We start from the raw sequence: 6,134 nt of genomic DNA, 5'->3' as shown, positions 1-6,134 counted from the left end.
TAATGGATTTTTGACGAAATATGAAAAAAAAAATTAAATATATATTTGGATGATATAGAAAGGTTTTTGCATTTAAGGTACATGAAATTGGATGTGTTGATCTAAATATTGTAGCTCCTATGGTTACTTTTACTATTTCTCATGATACATGGAATTTGTAATAATTCTTGTATTGAGAGTATATTTATCTAAGCTAATAGATTTACTCAATAAAAAAATTAAAATAAAATTTTGAAACCATCTATGATACCTTATTCTAATTAATGGTTTATAATACCAAAAAAAATGGAATAATGAGATTTATACAAAATATGAAACCTAAGAATAAAGTGACTATTAAAAATATAGATTCAAGTCTAATTGTGGATGAATTTATAGAAGCATTTACTAGAAGAGCTATCTATTCAATAAGTGATCTTTATTCAAGTTACAATCAATTTTAATTAGTAATTCAAAGTAGGGATTTGATAACTTTAAAGATACCATTGAGATTAATCAAAATGTGTATATTACTACAAGGAGCTATAAATTCTGTGATGCATATAATGAATGGAATGCATAAGGTATTAAGAGAATTTACTTTGAATATAATAATTTTTTTTCCAGATGATGTGCTAATTAAAGGATGTGAAGAAGAAAGAAAATATGAAACATTAGATTGAAAAGGATTTAAGAAGTTTGTAGCAAATCATATTGATGATTGTGAAAAGATTTTGATATGATTAGAAAAATTTTATTCAACTTTATCAAAGACAAAATCAATATTTGAGATAAAAAAAGTTTTGGTAGTAGGACATATGTGGGGATCATATGGAAGTAAGCTAATTATAGAAAATATTGATATTATTGATAAGATAAAAGAATGTACAAATACAATGGAAGTCCAAAGCTTTTTAGGAGCATGTATTTTCTATCATATATAGATACTTCATTTTACACATATAGTGGATCAATTGTATGAATTGTTACAAAAGAATTAGAAATTTCAATAGAAAGGAGAACAAAGAAAAACTATGAAAAAATTGATCAAACTTCTTTTTTCACCTCCAACTTTGAAAAAAAATAAATTCTGAATATGGAAGGTCAGTGATATTAATAATTGATATAAGTCCAATTGAAATAGGTTGGATAGTTGGATAAGATGATGAATAAAACAATAGATATATAGTAAGATTTGGGACAAAGGTTTTGAATGCTAGGTAGAGAGTATATGCACAAATTAAAAGAAAATTATGGAATATAGTAATAGCTATGAAAAATAAAAAAGAATACTTGATTGGTGCATCAGTAGTTGTAGAAACATATTATTTATTTTTATTAGGTATGATTACTAATTGTTCTATATTAGATATAACAATGTTAAGATGGATTGCACATATAAAGTCTGAATCTAAAATTCAAGCATATTTTAGAAAAAGACAATATGATTGTGGATATATTGTCACAAACATAATATGATAATGAAGATGATATTATTGATGATGAAGATGATATAATGATGATGATAACATGGTTGATGATGAAGATGATGTGATTGAAGATGAAAATGATATGATTGATGATGAGAATAATATGATTGATGATGAAGAAAATATCAATATTGACTTTTATTTGACTTTGTGTGTAAGAAAGGATCAGTTGTGTTTGGCTATACCACTTGAATTATTCTTAAAAGAATTATATAATGGTGATTGGTTGTATATAAGAAATACTTAAGTAAATTACTATAGCAAGAAGGTTGGACAGATAAAGAATTTAAGAGGATTCAAAAGAAAGCATACAAATATTCTTTTCAAAATAGATTTTTGTAGAAGCATCCAAAAGAAAGAAAAAAAAACTTTGCAATGAGTGATATGTAGTTTGGAACCTCAACAAAAGATTATGAAAGAATTTCATGAAAGTTTATAGGCAAGATATAGAGGTATTTGGCCAATATTTACTAAATTGAAAGAAAAATATTGGTGAAAGATTATATACAAAGACATAGTAAATTTTGTAAGATCTTATGAGACTTGTCAAGTATATTCAAATATTTGACATTGAGATGGATTATACCCAATATATCCTCTAGCTTTATATTATAAGTGGATACTGGATTTAATAGCAGTGCGTATTGGACTTGGATAAATAAAGTATTTGATACTTATACAAGAAGATTTATCAAATATGGTTGAAGGATAAGCATTATGAATAAAAGATACTAAATGTGTGTGCCAATTTTTATTAGAAGATGTTATTTGTTGCTATAATTGTATTGGAAAAATTATAGCAGATAAGAGTAAATTGGATGCAAAAAAAAGTACAAGAATTCTTTAATAAAATAGGAATTAAACTTTTTTTAATAAGAATTTATAATCTAGAAGGTAATAATAAGAATGAAAATGGACATTCACCTCTTATTAAGGCATTAGTAGAGGCATGGAATGGCAAAGTGAATGGATGGCCTAAAGTATTGCCATTTGTATTATATGCAAATTATACAAGTCATAATTTAGTAACAGGTTATATATCTTTTAAATTATTATATCGATAATAATCAATTTTATTCATAGAAGATGTAGTACATACTAGAAGTTTATTGCTGTAGAAGGATGATTTCAATAAAAAAGAACTTTTAGCATTATAGATTCAATAGTCAGAAAAAAAGACCTGATGATATTGAAGTGGCAATAGAAAGATTGAAAGAAGCAAGGAAAAAAAATAAAGAAAGATTTGATAAAAAAACATCAACTATGACCTAGAGCAATTGAAGATGGTGATTAGCTATTAATTTATAATAGTAGCTTGAATAATTAATATAATACAAAAAAAAAAAATTGCAAAGAGATGGTTTGGCCCTTATGTTATTAAAAAAGTATACGACAATAGAATATACTTGTTATAAGAATTTGATAGTATAAAATTGAAGATATTTATAGCAGATAAGTGAATTAAATTATTTAAATAAAAAATGAAGATATTTATTTAAATAAAGAATAAAATCTATTACAAGATATTGAAATAGAAATAGAAGAGAAAATAAAAGATCAAGAATTTGATCAAGATGAGGAGCGTTTTACATCTACATATTGAAGAATCATTAGAGCATGCAAGAAGATGCACATGTTCAATGAAAGTAGATGTTGAGATGTAACATAACTAGTAGGAAAAAAGAGGTGAAGAAATTATTATATTATAAAAGATCTTACTTCAAATATTATAGAAAATTATCTTAAAAAATATACAATAATCTAAAAAAAAATAAAACTAAAGATATAAATATTATTATTTTTTAAAGTAGACTTCTATTTACTTTGTAATGCCATAAATAAGATAAAATAAGATATATAAAAATAAAAAATATGAACATGTATAAGAAGAAGTTAAGAATTTATTCTAACAAAAATTAACTCAAAAAGACAAAATTTGATATCCAGAGAGGATTAATTACCAACTTGGATTGAAATCAAATCTTGAGGTACAAAAATGGGCACCTATAGTAATTTTGAGGTTTTTGGAAGATTAGAAAGTAGGAATTGAGAATAAATTTTAAAAGATTTCTTTAAGTATTAATTTTGATTGATTTGAATGTATAATGAATTTACAAGAGCTTTGCAAAGTCATAGTTGTTTGGGATGATTTTAGAATTTGTAAAATAAAAATTATATTATATTTTAGAGAATTTTGTGAATTTGGTAGTAGATCTATAATTCAAATTTTAATAACTTATAAAAATATTTTTTTAAAGTATATGCTATAAATTTAAGCTAGATTAAAAAATTGAATTGAAGGTTATTGAATTTTAAGTAGGTTGAAGTCTCAAAAATTGGACTTTGAGAGACAATTAGGATTTTTAAGATCTTTAGGAATCTACTACTTGGATTGGAGTGAAATTTGTGTATAAGAATAATAGACTTGATTTACTATACATACATGAATTTTGAAAACAATTGAATGGTATGAGAAGGAAATATTGGCATTAGAAGACTAGCATCAAAGTTAAAGAAGGATGCATGAAGGACACAAATTAGAAGAAGATGCATAAATTTATGGAATTTGCATCAAAAAAAAGTGAATAAATAAAAAAAAGTATGTATATTCAAGAAAGAATTGAAATAGCTATTGCCAAAGACTAGAAAACATAAGACTTTTGAAACTAGACTAAAAATATGAAAGGAGTTCACAAGAGTGAAGATGACTTCACTCTTTTTTCTATATATACTATTTAACTAGGAGCTACGTGGGGATGTTCTATAAGACCTCCAATATATGTTGACTTTGTAGGATACATGCCTTGACTTACAAGGCAAGTTTTTCTATGTGTGGGCCACTTATTTAGCTTGGTCTTCAAGCTAATAATATGTGTGGTGCATGGCTAATTTTTTGATTATGTTTTTAATTCAAAAAGTCAATTATAGATACCTATAAAGTCAAATCAGTATCTATGAAGCTTTTAAAAAGCTTCTTTAGAAGATATTATAGAATTAAATTATTATTACTTACTTCTACTTATTTCTACCTATTTATATAAGTAATTATTGGCTTACATGTGTATGTCCATGACAAGATGGCGACAAACATCTAAACAGATTTTAATACTTTTCTTCTATTTGGTAAGTTTGATTCTCTTCAAATTTCATATATTTGTTACGAATTTAGTTTTTGAAAAGTGTATAAATTTTTAAGTAAGATAAATAGTTAAATTAATAAGTATTGAGATTCTAAATTATACTAAGATTAGGTTGAATTAATTAGATTTTGATTAGAATTTGATTTAAAATTAGGATTAGGATTAGGATTGGATTAGGATTTAAGATTTAGATTAAATTAGGATTTAGGATTTGATTAAGATTTGGTTAGGATTTGGGATTGGAATAGAATTTAGAATTTGATTTAAGATTTACTTAGGATTTAGAATTGAGGATTTGTTCAGGATTTAAGATTTAGGATTTGCTTAGGATTTAGAATTTGGCCTAGAGTTTGATTGAAGTCCATTAAGATTTTAACTAGAATCAAATTAGAAATTAGTTGAGATTTATTTAAGATATATTTATGATTATTGTAATATTTTTTAAAAATTTCTTAAGAATTCTTTTAAAAATTATTATAGAATTTTTTTTTTTTAATTTCTTTAAGTTTTATTATTTTTTTCTTTTGAATATTTTTTAAATTTTCTTTTAAATTTAATTAAAGCCTATCTAATATTTTTAAAGTTTAATAAAATTTCATTTAGTATTCTATTAGAGTTAGGATTTTTTTGTTACAATTTCCATTCTACCTTTTATAGCTAGGTGCTTAGTATATTTTCAAGGAAGATTTCACATAATACAACAATATTCTTATTTTGCACCAAACGAAGGAGATGCATCTTGTGATCAATAAAGAATGAATTTCTTGAAGCTGGAGTATTTTCATCTTTGAGCAATAAAATCAACATTGATTGTTGATTCAACTTTTGTTCAGCAAATTCAATCAAGTATAACTTTTCATTCTCTTGTCCAAAATATCAAGAATAAATCTTCTAAATATTATGATACTTCAAAGTTTGAGTACAAAAATAACTTATTCTATACAAAAGAATGATTATATATTCCAAAAGATGGAGCACAATTACTTATTCTTCAAACTTGTCATAACTTTTTGATAGTCAGATGTGAGTGTAGATTTTATCCCTCTATCCAAATTACAAGATGGCCTCAATTAAGAGTTGCTTGTAATAGGTAGTATGAAGTGGAAGATGCAATGAACAAGAACAAAAGAAGAAACAACACAAACAAGTGAAAGTAATGTATACAAGCAAATACACACTCCAAAACTCGGTCACAGTTTGTTTATGGAGTTTTTATCTAGTAAAAAGTAAAAAGTAAAAATAAAAAGTACATTTTTAGAAATTCAATTTTTTAAGCTTTCCAATGATGTAAGAAACATATAAATCCGAGTTACTCTGAGTAAGTTATGAAGGTTTAAAAATAACAAGTAAGTAAATAAAAGTTAAGTGAAAATATTTTACCTCAAGGGTAACTTGCTTATAGGTCAAGGGTTCGAGCCTCACCAAGGCTCACATATAGTGTATATCGGTTGTCTAAAGAGGCCTTGAGGCCTTAGTCTTATCTTCCTACCTATACCCAAGGTGCTCCAACCTATATGGAACTTGT

This window comes from Physcomitrium patens, chromosome 25, assembly GCF_059467195.1.
Source record: "Physcomitrium patens ecotype Gransden chromosome 25, ASM5946719v1, whole genome shotgun sequence".
In the NCBI taxonomy this organism is placed as follows: Eukaryota; Viridiplantae; Streptophyta; class Bryopsida; order Funariales; family Funariaceae; genus Physcomitrium; species Physcomitrium patens.
Note: the sequence above shows the minus strand (reverse complement) of the source record.